The 14,368-nt window shown below is 46.2% G+C and overlaps 1 protein-coding gene across 3 annotated transcripts in view; it reads right to left on the reverse strand.

Annotated features, from left to right (window-relative positions):
* NUP93 (nucleoporin 93) overlaps positions 1-14,368 on the reverse strand; it is a 77,045-nt gene that overhangs the window by 55,832 nt on the left and 6,845 nt on the right. The gene's annotated exons all lie outside the window — the stretch shown is intronic.

A 14,368-nucleotide genomic window follows, 5' to 3' on the forward strand; every position in this document is an offset into this window, starting at 1 on the left:
TTCAGCAGCACATGCAACCAGATTACAACCCTCCTGCCACATACAGTCCTCTGCCTGTTCAGCTTGCTTAAAGTCAGAATACAAAAGAGCACCAGGAACACTCACTCCCATTATAAAAGGTGGTTATTCTTCTGTTTCAGCATCTAATTTCCAAGTTTCCAAGGCAAGGTTCATAGAAAGAATCAGAAAAATGCTGTTCCAAGAAGCCTGCCAACCAAGATACATGTAGCCCTGGAACAAGCAAAGAACACAGTCTGCACAGTATGTGAATGTAACAGACACGGAGAGACAAAAAGCTCAGTGAGGATGCCATCACCATTCACATATCCCAGCAGTGAGGTACACTGCTTCCTGGTGCTAAAGGCAGGAGGAGGCCTGCATGAGATCCATGGTTTCGAAACACCACCAGGCTGCAAGATGAACCTCCTCTGGATCCGCTTGAATATTTCCAACACATGTCACACTCCTACTGAACCTCTAAATTCTGCTTCCCACCTTCCTCTCAGAATATGTGGTTTCAAGCAGCACTCGTTGCCAGGATGCACTGCCAATACATAATATATATTGACTGGAAATTAGGACTTCATCTCAGAACAAAACTGTTAGAGGCATTTCTCAAGAGGCAAGGAATGCGGAAGAGTTTGAGAAAGAAAGGTTGCGAGCAGTGATATAACAACATAACCAGGAGAAGATGAATCTATTGAGACAAACCACTAAACCCTGCCCTTTAAGGCAGACTGCAGTTTCAATCCCCTGATGCCAGTTTTACTGCTGGAAAGAGATCGGTTACGGCACTCTGCTGCAAAAGGCTGTTATTCCTACACAAAGTGAAGCTGTTGATATTTATGGCAGAGATCACGTCTGACTGAAAGCAGGACCCTTTTCTTCCCAGTGATGCTCTGCAAAAGGCCACTTCTGTCAGCTATGGGACTTAGCCAGAGATGGCAGACAAGAACCGAGGGTAACCCCTTCCCAGCTTCCCCAGCTCCAGCAACAGCAAGCCACAGGCAGCATTCTTACTGAGGACTTATATCCATAATTCACTAAACTCTAAGTTCATTAAAAACAAAAGCTCCCATGCAGACACTAAGCCTTTCCTCAGACAAGAGGATATTAGGAAAGGTACCAAAGAAGGAATCTTCCAGGGGTACAAAACCACAGACAAGCAGCAAAACATTTAGCACAGCACATTAACTAATCACTGCGTACTTCATCCTACCAGCAAATACGACAAGTATTAACCTCAGATCAAACTGCAAAACAGAAATGAGAGAAGTGATATTGATTCGCAGTATCTGTTGAGCAATCAAGCCTCTTACCATTAGAGATGAACTGCAAATTTTCAGGATAAGCCATCGTGAACCTTGGAAAAATTAAATCAAGCTAGACAGGAACCGAGAAAGCCAGCAGGGCAAGGTCTACGAAAAGGAGCACAGAGCCCAAAAGTGCAAAAGCTCTCCCTGGGAGCTCGGGATGGGGATGCTCCCTTTCAGACAGGACGGTGGCAGGTCTCGTGACTACTGCACGAGCACTAATTTCAGGTTCATTAAGGCCTTTATGTATTTGTATCTGCTTAACTGACAGGAAACTGATTTAAACACACCATTTTCCGTTACCAGCCTCGGGGCAGCGGAGGATAGAAAGAATCAATGTTTCATCATAGATACTATATGGTAACCATAGCAGGCAAAATCAATTACCGCTGAAAGGATCTGCGGGTAAACACGCAGGCTCCCACTCATCTGCCTGAAATGCCTCTTCCCCATTCCCTCCCCCACTTCTCAAGTTCCTTCTCTCACACATCAGAATTTGGCCTGAAGAATCCTGCCGACTTGCAGACACAGAGGATTTGTCACGACACCCGTGCTGTCCTCACCTGCACGTTCCCACTTACCTGCGATCAGAAGCAAACCCCTTACACAGTGCAGCTTCAGCCTCTGTCACCAAGTGTGGCTATGCTCAGTTTGATGACTGGGAAGCCAAACAAGATCGCAGCTTGGGCAAGCTGCATAGCCAGTGTCAAAAGAAATGGCAGAACAGACCTGAGGAACCAGCACTTGCATCCTGCCATTCGATGTGACTGGCACAATTTGGGGGTGGATGACATTAGAAAGGGACCGTGTAAGAGAAGCTGTATCAGAAATCTGAAATACAGACTCTAGAAAGGGTGGATCCAGAGCTCCAACTCTGAACAACGAGGAAGGGATGTCAGCTGAAAGTTAAGCGATGCCAAGCTCAAAACCAGCAAGAGGAAATAAATTTTAACACAATCTGTAATTGAATCGTGGAACTTAGCGCCACAGGAAGACAGCAAGGCCAAAAACATAATGGGATTAAAAAACTGACTCAGTATGTATATGGATATTGATGATATTTAGGACTGTGCTAAATAATAAAACTGTGGAAAGAATACATCAGTGCTTCTGGGACCCAACCAAGATCTAACACTTAGACAACAGAGAAGCTGGTAAAGTAACCAGATAATCCCATGAACATCAGCCAGTGCTGCTCCTCTGGCCTACCCTGTGCTGCTCATGAGCACACAGAAGCAACTGAGACCTCACATCAAGTATTAATTGGTGCTTTAAAGGGACGCCCAGAGACCTGCCCTGCTGTCAAAAAAGCTGGCAACATGCTAATTTAATCTCCATTAAGTTATTGTGAAAGTAAGTCCTTCCGAGCTTCTCCAGCCATTTGTACCAAGCGACAGTTAGGTATGTTGGTCCAATTAAGTTAAAAAGAAAATCTGTTAGCTGAGGATCAAAATGCAGCACACAGATCCTTCCTGGCAGGAGCACCTTGCACACTTACTAAGATTTAAATAATGGGATGGTGAAGACAGTTTCCAGCTCACCTCCCTAAGCCTCCTTTGGTCATTTCCCTGTGCGCAGAAAACAAACACAACAGACATTTCACAACTGCTTTTTGTTTAAACGAGATCTTAACAATTCAGCACAGTGGCAGCGAATAACTCTCCTGCAACCAAAACACTGTCAAAACACAGAAGTGAGCAAGGAGTGAGCAGGAGGCAACAAACGGATCCCAAATAGGAAACCAAAAGGGAAAAATACAAATGGACTGAGAAAGAAATGAGAACGAGGTGAGAAATAAAGATAGGGAAGAAAACAGAAAGGAGGCAGGGAGAACAGAAGTGCCAAAAATCTAAACGAGTGAACAGATGTGTCCCCACTTCCAACTCTACAGGCTGCAACTTTCCTTCAGGAGCATGTCTTGGTAAGAACAAGAACTCCTTCTGACTTCACCTCATCTGCAAGCTGCACAATTTTCAGGTTGCTGTTTTGCATGTGGAAGCTTGCACAAATCAGCAGGTTGATACCTAGAAAGCAGTAACAGTTTGATGAACAGGCCTGCTGGATGAAGTGTCCATGGTTTTCAGCTGTTTGTGTCCTCAGGAGCGGCTGTGGCCTGCTCGTACTACAAACTTTTCTTGGCTTTCTTCAGCTCTGAGCACTACAAGGAGTCGGTTGAGAAAAGTATTTAAGGTAATGCTAAAGAAACAAAAGATATCAAACCAACCATGCAGTTCAGGAGGAAAAAAAAAAAACAACACCTCCTTTTGTATAGGACAGCTCCAAACCACCACCCAGATCAGAGAAGTTTGCTGAAGATGAGAATTCTTTTGATTGCAGTTAAAGAAAATCCCTTTACCTTTCCAGAAGGAAAGAGCCACACCTGGCTTAAAGGCAAATCTTCATTTTTCTAACCCAGACCTCTGCAAAAAGCCAAAACCTCTGCAATTACAGCTGAACCAGGACTGAAAGTTGCAAGAAGTCCCAGTGCTGAGACAAAGCTCTGTCAGCTCGTTGTTCATCTTCACTTTTTTTCTTTAAGATAACAAAGCCGAGTCAGGCGTGCTTCTGCTTATAACCAGTTGCTCTACAAGCTGACCTGCAGTGCTGTGCTGTAATTCATTTCAGAGCCATAACTAAGGTACTGGGAATCCTCTCCTGTAAAGTCTACGTGTGGATTTCAAAATTGATGGGAATATCAATACTTTACAGCAGAAAACGGAGTGGTGCTTTGCAAAAGCCTTTAGCCTCCGTCACTGCTCTATCACGTGATAAATGGAGACAGATGGACAGGCTGAAGGAATCCATCTCTCAGCATTGTGTCTTCACTACTGTGTACTGATATATTTCCAGTGCCACAAGAACACTAATTCCAATAGTCACTTCGCACATGCTGTCTAGGCGAGCATCAGTACAAGAGCTCAGTGTTCACAAAATGACACAAAGAGCTACATTGCCTGAAGCTCAGTCCCCCTGGTAAGGTGCAACACTGAACCTACAGCCTACTACAAACCATTACTGATCCCATAGTACAACATGTAATAGTAACACTGCTCCACGAGGGCTTCTTGGGAAACTCCCACTCAGACTATCAGGTTCCATCTGCAAGGATCCTGCAAGGACTGAGAAGCAGAAGTGCCCACAGCTCAGCACATGAGAAGCTGGAGCTGAGAGCTGTGGTCTCCAAAGTGCCTCTGCAGCAACAGGTATATTTGCCCTGCCACAAAAGTACAGCTTTGCATTCAATTAGGGATTGGAACAGTTTTACTGCATGGCTCTGCTCTTTGATGAATATCAATGTAAGAAGGAAAAAACAAGGGGTGGGGGATGAAGCCAAGTGTTGTGACTCAAAATCCAGTCTCCATTTTAAGATGTTTACGACGGATACTTCAAAGGTGTTTATTAGAAGTCAACAGTCGTACTTATTTGATACATGCAAAGAATGTATCTGAGTAAGCAGACATGAAATATAAGATGTGCTAGAATGGAGCAGAATTTAAATGGACCAATAAACATAGCTACTAGAACAAGTGGCCTCAATTCCTCCAGCTCATGACCTTGTGTTAGTATAACATTTGGAAATTCCTCTCTCGTGCTCTCTCACTCTCTTCTTACCCAATACAGGAGAAGAAGGGGCAGGCCACATCTTTCCCCATTCCTAACCCCTAGGATTCACAATCAGAATCACACTGAACTGGAAGATCCCTACATAAAGACTCCAGTTGGCAAACAATAAAATGCAAACAGTTCAGTATCACGCCTACCGAGTGAGGGCGATTTGGATAACTAATGGAATACTGGAGAGAGATGCCATAAAGTATCCCACCTCAACTGTGCTGTGGTCTTCCTCACACAAGCTTTAAGGTTAATAAGGCCAGGGTGATTTAAAACTGCAGTACTGATTTGTGTTATTAAACCGGTGATGAGAAGCAGAGAAAATTGCTGCTTAGATGTAAACTAAGCACATACAGGAAAAAATAACGTGCAAAAAAAAAACCTCCCACAAAACCAAGAATCCTAAACACGTACCAATGTTTGGGGCTTTTCCTCCCTCCTCCTTTTATACAACATTATTTACTCACCTTTCAGTGGTAGAGGAGCTGTTTGCCTGTCATTTTACCAGCCAGCTGCAAACCAGAGAACCCTGCACCTGCACTCTTTGACGCCATCGACTGGACACACCTCAGCACCTCCCGGAGCACTCTAGGAGAGTGCTGGGAGGATCGGGGCCATCCTGCCCACCTGGAGCAGCCCTGGGGTCCAGGAGGTGGCAGCTGAGCCACCCAGCCCTCGGCAGCCCCACAAAGACTGCCTGCTGCAAAAGGCTCTGCGCATCTCAGTGCCCTGCAGACCCGCGGGCAGGCAGTGCTCCTGCACAGCTCCATGTAACGCTGTTGCACAGTGCAGAAGATCCCTCATCTCACTGATGGGTTCCACATTTCTCCCTTCTTTGTGGTGATTTATATTTCTTAGATCCAGGTCCCTCGGCACAGTGCTCCATTTGCTGCACGTCAAAATGCTCATTCATTCCACACCACTGCTTTCTTCAGTTGCGTTTAAACTGTCTCTGGACACATTTAATTACCAGGATATTTATATTCATGATTTACATGCCTAAATGCAAACATTAGGGTCCAATTCTGGATGAGATCGACAAGAAATACCCAAAGGCCTTGATCCCAGCATGCACTTCTAGTGAGAAGGAAAAAAAAAGTGACTTCCAAGAATCTGCATGGAGAACTGCTTTGGGAGCATAAGATTTCTAAAGCTTCTGAGAATCCACAACTATGACCACAGATAAATTCTTCATTAGAGCTACAAAAATGCACACAAAAAAAAACAGCAGCTAACAACTGACCCTAAGACAAACAAGGTAGAAGATTATCCACTCGTGCTCAGTGTCCTGGCTCTACAATGGTTAAAAGGCCCCCACAGCTGTGCTGGCATCATTGATTAGCATGAACAAGGAAGCAACAGAAAAATAAAGCCACCTTAATTTCAAGCTCCATTAGAACTGAAGGACTTGGGGGGCAGAAATCAATGTTTGGCAAATTGGAAAGGACAAAAATCTGTAAAAGGAAAAATGCATTTTCAGGCTAAGCTAATGCAAACAACGGAGGGTGAACAGCACTTGAGGCTGCCCCTTTAAGGTTGTGTCAGCATTTCCATTTCTTATCTCCGATTTTAGTTACACTTTGGTAGATTACCACAGGCTTTGGTGTGATTCTAGTGGATACCACAAAACGTATCACAAATGACAATATAAAACATAGCAGCCCAGACTGGGAGGTTGGACAACAGCCTTTCAGCACCTGATGTCAGAGCTCAGGACTTTCCAAAGGCACACACAGCATGCACACACAGCCAGAACACACAGAGCTGAGGTGGGCATCTCAGGACCATGGCCTACCTCAGGAACAACATCAGAACAAGGAGTCACAGCTGCTCCTGGTACAAAGCCTGCTTACAGCAGACTGCAAAATGCAAAGAAATCCCAGATAATTTCAGTCTGCCTCAGAGGCCGCCTAGAAGGATTTGGAGTTTAACCTCCTGCCTTCATTTAGACAAAAGCTCTTCTTTCTGTACTTGGAGCTCTAAAGAGCTATTCAGACAATAAATACCCATGCCCAGAAAACAGAAAGAAACCCTGGTATGCAATCGTTAATTTCAGTTGTGTCTAGCTCAGAAGCTCCAGGTGAAGCTGCTGTACAGAGGGGAACAGCCTCACTGAAGGCCAACATTTCCCTTGAGCTTCCTAAACAGGTAAAACAGCACAAGCGAGGGGAGCTGCGTCTGTTTCTGGGATCCATTTCAAGGAGATGCAGAGAGCTTGACCAAGCCTTAATAGGGCGATATCATTTCTTAAAATTGACTTTGGGCTTACGAGGCTTTAAAACACATACGAGAAGACCAATCTACCACCAAACCACCGCTACATACAGAGCACACAGACTGCAATCTGCCAAAAAGCCTTAGTAGATATGTATCGGGTCCTGATGGGACGTGGGATCAGGGAAGCCAAGGCGCAGGCAGAACTGAACTTGGCAAGGGACGTGAAAAACAATAAGAAAACCTTCTACAGGTACATTGGCCAGAAGAGACAGGCCAAAATGGGCGTACCTACTTTAGTAAATTTAAAAGGAGAACTGGCTTCAACAGATGAAGAGAAAGCTGAGGTGCTGAATGAGTTCTTCACCTCGGTCTTCACTGGTGGCCAGGATTCTAGTCTTTTTCACGTCCCTGAACCCTGCATCCCCAAACCTCTATGTGGGGACCAAGGAGGTAAATCCCTCCCCACTGTAAGGGCAGAGCAAGTCCGAGAGTGCCTCCTTAGACTGAATGAATACAAGTCTATGGGGCCGGATGGCGTGCATCCCAGGGTCCTGAAGGAGCTGGCTAAGGTGGTTGCCGAGCCGCTCTCCATCATATTTGAGAAGTCGTGGCTGTCAGGTGAGGTCCCGAATGACTGGAGGAAGGGTCATGTCACTCCCATATACAAGAAGGGGAGCAGGGAGGACCCGGGGAACTACAGGCCGGTGAGTCTCACCTCCGTGCCTGGGAAGATCATGGAACAGATCCTCCTGGACAACATGCTTGGTCACATAAAGAATGAGCATGTGATCCGAGACAGCCAGCACGGCTTCACCAAAGGAAGGTCATGCCTAACTAATCTTGTGGCCTTCTATGATGGAGTGACGGCATTGGTGGACGAAGGGAAGGCGACCGATGTCATTTACCTGGACCTGAGCAAGGCCTTTGACATGGTCCCCCACCACATCCTCATCTCCAAATTGGAGGGAAGTGGATTTGATGGGTGGATGACCCGATGGATAAGCAATTGGTTGAAAGGCCACAGACAGAGGGTGGTGGTCAATGGCTCTATGTCCAGGTGGAGGCCGGTAACAAGTGGTGTCCCCCAAGGGTCTGTGTTGGGACTGGTGCTCTTTAACATCTTTATTAATGACATCGATGAGGGAATTGAGTGCACCCTCAGCAAGTTTGCTGACGACACCAAGCTGAGTGGTGCGGTTGATAACGGTGGAAGGAAGGGATGCCATTCAGAGGGACCTCGACAGGCTGGAGGGCTGGGCTCGGGTGAACCTGATGAGGTTCAACACGGCAAAGTGCAAGGTTTTGCATTTGGGCCGGAAGAACCCCAGGCACCTGTACAGGCTGGGAGGAGTGGTCCTTGAGAGCAGCTCGGCAGAGAAGGACCTGGGGGTCCTGATGGACGAGAGACTGAATATGAGCCAGCAGTGCGCTCTGGCAGCTCAAAAGGCAAATGGGATCCTGGGCTCCATCAGGAGAGGGGTGGCCAGCAGGGACAGGGAGGTGATTGTCCCTCTCTACTCGGCTCTTGTGAGGCCCCATCTGGAGTACTGTGTCCAGGTGTGGAGCCCTCAGTACAAGAAAGACATTGAGATTTTGGAAAGGGTCCAGAGGAGGGTGACTAAGATGATCAGGGGGCTGGAGCACCTCCCCTATGGGGACAGGCTGAGGGAGTTGGGCTTGTTCAGCCTGGAGAAGAGAAGGCTGCGGGGTGACCTCATTGCAGCCTATCAATACCTGAAGGGAACCTACACCCAGGAGGGGAGTAAACTCTTCAAAAGGGCTGATAACAGCAGGACTAGGGGAAATGGTTTTAAGTTGAAGGAGGGAAGATTTAGGTTGGATGTTAGGGGGAAGTTCTTTACTAGGAGAGTGGTTAGGCCCTGGAACGGGCTGCCCAGGGAGGTTGTGGATGCCCCGTCCTTGGACGTGTTTAAGGCCAGGTTGGACGGGGTCCTGGGCAACCTGATCTGAATGTGTATGTTTGGTGGCCCTGCTAGGCAGGGGGGTTGGAACTACATGATCCTTGGGGTCCCTTCCAACCCGGGTGATTCTGTGATTCTGTGATTCTGATGCTGCAGCTAACCCCACCACATACCCTCAGCACGTTTACGAGAGCAGCACTCAAACTCTGACATCCAAAGATGAAATAAATGCACAAGCCATTTCGTATGCATTGCAACTGTGCAGCCTTTCCATGCACTTGTAATGATTCCTCCTCTTGCTGCCATTTCCAGGGCCAGAGGTCTGCTACAACAGCTCTCACTGCAAGAGGACATCACAGTTCACCTCTACAGAACTGAGAACATCAGCATCACATTGATGCACACACACCTCATCTTCACAGAGATCAGCTCGCATCAGCCTCACCTACATGAACAGAAACAAAAAAGAGGAGAGATGTGCATCTACCTGTGCTCTGTTAAGGACCACCAAGAATCACTTAACTGGCATTTTCAACTAAGAAGAGATTTTGTCAAACGAGGGCTTACCAACAATTAGAATTTCAAAAATCTGGGTCTTAATAAACTTGAGGCAATGAAATGGATTTGCTATGAGAAACGTCTGCTGTTTTGCATATGGTTTAAAAACAGTCTTTGAAAGGAGAAAGGAAAAATACAAATCCCTCTAATTCAGTGGCACACATAGAATCTCGTCCATAATCTTCCTGGCCTACTGCTCCAGTGGGAGACATTTCCTGGACTCACAACCCCTTTATGTACAAGCAATTTACATTTTACAACTGATAAATAATTCAGATAATTAATTGAGCTGCAATTTGGTGCATTTCTTTTTAGTCAGCACTATGGAGTACAGGTTTAAAAGAGGCTCTGTACAGAAAGTCTCTTTTCTATTAATCCAACCTGAGGCATCTATTAAGGTGAATTCCTAGATTCTCTTAATGCCTTCTGGATGCCTCACAACATCATGCCCCAGTACACTCCTCCCTGATGTTTATGCTGTATCTGACTCTCTTGAGAAGCAGCAAGGTATTTCCTGGAATTCTCCCTCTGCAGTGCTGATATTCCAGCAAATCTCTCTATGCTGCCCACATACAGTCTGCTAGAATAGATGGCAATATGAGAAGGAACAGTCAGTAAGTAAATACTTTCAGCAAGAATGATGGAGAAGCTCAAGCAGACTGTCAGGGAAACCAGCAAGTTCTTTCGCTGCTGTTAGCACAGATGCAATTACCATGACGTGGGAGAGCATGGCAGGAAGTCCAAAGAGCATTATCATGCTCTAAGAGCTTCAATGGAACTTCAGTCAGTAACAACGTAACATTCATACAATAACCATTTAAAATTGGTAACCCTTGCTCAAGTGCAGTTATCAGCAAAGCCTACAGACCAGAGCTGTGCCTCTGGCATCAGTGCCACATCCACCTCCAGGGACATCAGCTGCCCCTGCAGCATGGCACTGGTAGGCTGTATCAGCACAGCACTGCAGCTTTACAGGAAAGAAAAGAGCACTTGCAGCTTCAGGTTTTACCTGAAAAAAAAAAAAAAAAAGGAAAAGAAGAAGTTTCAGCCTCAGAACGAGCCGATGCTGTGAAGTATTTATGAAGGGATAGCATTAACTGCACAAATTTCAGCTTGAGGGACGCTACACATCTAACAGCAGCGTAAGTGCTGACGGGTCTAGAGATGATATAAACAAGTTTCAGACAGGATTTAAAGCTGGACAAACTTGCTGCAAACCATACCAGCCTGAGAGTATCACTGAGCATCAAGAAAACAAAATGCAGCAAAGAAAGAGCAGCTCAATCTATGACGCAGGTAAGCTGTGAGCAAAGCTTATTTTTGCTGATTAAAAAAATAGGAGTGGTAGAATTAATGCTGGCTGCAGTGTTGATGCAGGGCAGAACTGCTTCTCTCAACCCCCAGAACTAAAACCTGAGAGTATGCCCATGTGAATACTGCGTATCAGCAGAGGAACAGTCCGGTCCTGGAGAAGATCCATTCCTTGTATCACCTGCATGCTGCTCTCCAGGAAGTAATTGGAACAAGCTATGGAAACAGAGTTCTACACAGCATAAAGAGACAGCTGTATCTGACCCCAGATAAACACAGTGAATCTGGAGAAGCCTGAGGAAAGCAATTAGCTAGGGAGAATGATAACCTATCCCAATACAACCATAAGAGAAAGTAACATAGGAAGCTTTTGTACTGAGTTCTTATCAAAAGCGTCAAATAACTTTAAGATCTACCTGGCTGACAGAAGAAAACTCAGGGTAATGTACAGCACAAAGGCCTTCTTACATAACTGACAAGAAGTTACCAAAAACGACTTGGGAAGGACAAACCCTGCTGTCGAGAACTGTGCACCAGAGCCTCCAGACAAGCACAGAGACTTGTCCAAATTCAGACAACAAACCATTGTCAACATCAGCCAGACAGCTTGAGATGTGACTGCAAATATCCCCTGACAAAGGAAAGGATGATGTTCTGCAAAGCTGCAGAAAAAAAAAACCTTGCAGTTGCTAACTGCCAAAACAAGCAGGGCAAAGCATTTCACACTCACGTGCCCTATGGGAGCCCAGTCACCTGAAGCAGAGCACCTCGCCACGCACACCACCTGCACATCACCTGTAGCAAACTTAGCAGGAGTGCTTTCCTCACACGGTCTGCAAAAAAACTTGAGGACTCAAAGCACATGTGCATTAGGCCTCAGACATGAGAAGTTAGATTTAAATTGAAGTGATCACTGATCAAATCGCTGGCACTAATCGTGACCCAAAGCAGCAAACAGTGAAATCTGATTTAAGTTATCGACTTTAATCCTGCTTTTCATTTGTACTTTTTAGCTGTTTTCCTAAAGGAAAGGCTGAATCTCACTGGCTGATTTCACCATCTAAACACATTGATTTTCAATTCATCACTGCCTTTAATGATAAATTTGAAACAACTCTCTTATCCTGTTTAAGAAATGTATCCATACTCACTGTATCAAGCTTACGTAAAAAGCATATTTGCACTGCATCTTAAAGTACAAAAACAATGAGTGAGATATTTCTTATTTACTACACTACATTTATATGCATACACACATACACGTTCTTTGCATCAAGTTCTACTATGCTGAAAGTCAAAAATCAGTGAGAAATAAGCCAGAAAAAAGTTCAGCCAATTAAATTCACGCTAGGGAAAAAAGTGCTCAATTTGTATTTCAAAACGTTTCCCTTTCAAACTGTCTCACTGAACAAAAGTGCTTAACTTTGGTAGCAAAAAGATAGATTGTAAATGATGGCTAGTGGAGCAGTTGGACAGATCACAGTGGGAAATGCATTACAACAGAAGTGCAGTGACAGAAGGACTGGCACAACAGAAACGTGCCATAAAGGAAGTGGAAGAAGATTGCCCACCTGTATCAGAAGATTCCAGGTTCACAGGACAAAGCTTCACCAAGGTGGGATCCCCAGGAGATCCTTCCCCAGTGGCAGCCAGCCCTTAAAAGAGGTTTAGGAGAGGTGCAGCCAGGCTCCATCCCTTCCTGTCTCACAGCTGAACTGCCTTCACCTGTGCTCCCAGGGCTGACCCGGTCCTTTCCTCAGGCTGTGACTCAACAGTTACCAGCTACAAACAGCTAGAAACAGAGGCATTTTAGCACCTGAAGATGCAAATGGGCCAATTTTAAAGAGTCACAGAATGGTCTGAGTTGGAAGGGACCTTAAAGGCCACCTGCTCCCACTCCCTGCACTGAGCAGGAACATCCACAGCTCCAGCAGTGCTCAGAGCCCCATACAGCCTGACCTTGGATGACCAGTCTGCAGGGATGGGGCAGCAGCACCTCTCTGGACAGCCTGTGCCAGTGCTTCTCAATCCTTACATTAAAAAAAACCCTGTTTCTTTATACTCAAGTCTACATCTCCCCTCTCTTGGTTTGAATCATTTCCCCTTGTCCTGTCACAACAGAGCCCACTAAAGAGTCATCCCCTTCTTTCTTGCAGCCCCTTTAGATGCTGAAGGCTGCTCTCAGCTCTCCCTGCAGCCTTTCCCTTCCACATGCTGCACAGCCCCAGCTCTCAGCCTGTCCCTGTACGGAGGCGCTCCATCCCTCGGGTCATTTCTGTGGCCCTCCTCTGGATGCTCTCCAACAGGTCCGTGTCTTTCTGTACTGAGCACTCCCATCTGGACGCAGTGCTCCAGGCGAGGTCTCACAGCACAGAGCAGAGGGGCACATCCCCTCCCTGCCCTGCTGGCTGCACTGCTTTGGATGCAGCCCAGGGTACGGTTGGCTGTGTGGGTGTGAGGGCACACTGCTGCCTCATGTCCAGCTGCCACCCACCAGTGCCCCCAGGTCCTTTTCAGGGGGGCTGTGCTCCATCCTTCTGTCCCCCAGCTTGTATTGCATTTGAGGGTTGCTATGACCCAGGTGCAAACCTCGCACCTGTTGAACTTCATGAGGTTCTCCTAAGCCCACTGCTCAGGCTGTCTGGGTCTCTCTGGATGGCATTCCCACCCCTCAGGCACATCAGCCTCATCACACAGCTTGGTGTCATCCACACACTAGCTGAAGGTGCACTCAATCCCACTGTTGATATCATCGATGAAGATATCAAAGAAAACTGGTCCTAGTACTGACTCCTGAGCAACACCGTTTGGCTCAGTGTCTGCACAGAGATCAGTGCTCTTTGTACAATTTTACAACCAGATTTTACGACCACGTCCTCATTCATTGAGCAGTCAGTCCTCCTGTCAAATCCACATCTTTCCAATTTGCACAGAAGGATGTTGTGGGAGACCGAAGCCCAATCAATGACATCAGAGAGCCTTCCCTTGCATCACCTCCCTCTCTCCCACGTGCCTTAGCGTAGGTTCCAGGAGGATCTGTTCCATGATCTTCCTCAGCACAGAGGTAAAGACGTTTGCACAAGAACCAAACACAGCCCCAGGAGCACTGCAAGGGAACACCTCCCTTCCTTAGGACCCAAGGCACACACTACTACTACAGTAAAGGCTGTGGTCCTAGGAGCACAGGAGATTAAGTAAATCCATCTGAAGGCAGGAGACCACAAAGCTCCTAACATCTGAATGAAACCAAAGCCTGTCCACACAAAATAAAACAGCACCAAACACTGAGATGATACATAGACAACACAATATCTCTTCACCTCCCTTCCTCATAGAGAATTCTCTTCTGAAGAGAGGACATTTAAGGGCATATTTCTTCTGTGAAAAATAAGAGCTTACAACTCTTTTGACGTCCCTACGTCTGCCATCTATCAG

The sequence above is a fragment of the Lagopus leucura genome, unplaced genomic scaffold (genome assembly GCF_019238085.1).
Source record: "Lagopus leucura isolate 7727_CA_CO unplaced genomic scaffold, USGS_WTPT01 Super-Scaffold_100054, whole genome shotgun sequence".
Taxonomy (NCBI): Eukaryota; Metazoa; Chordata; class Aves; order Galliformes; family Phasianidae; genus Lagopus; species Lagopus leucura.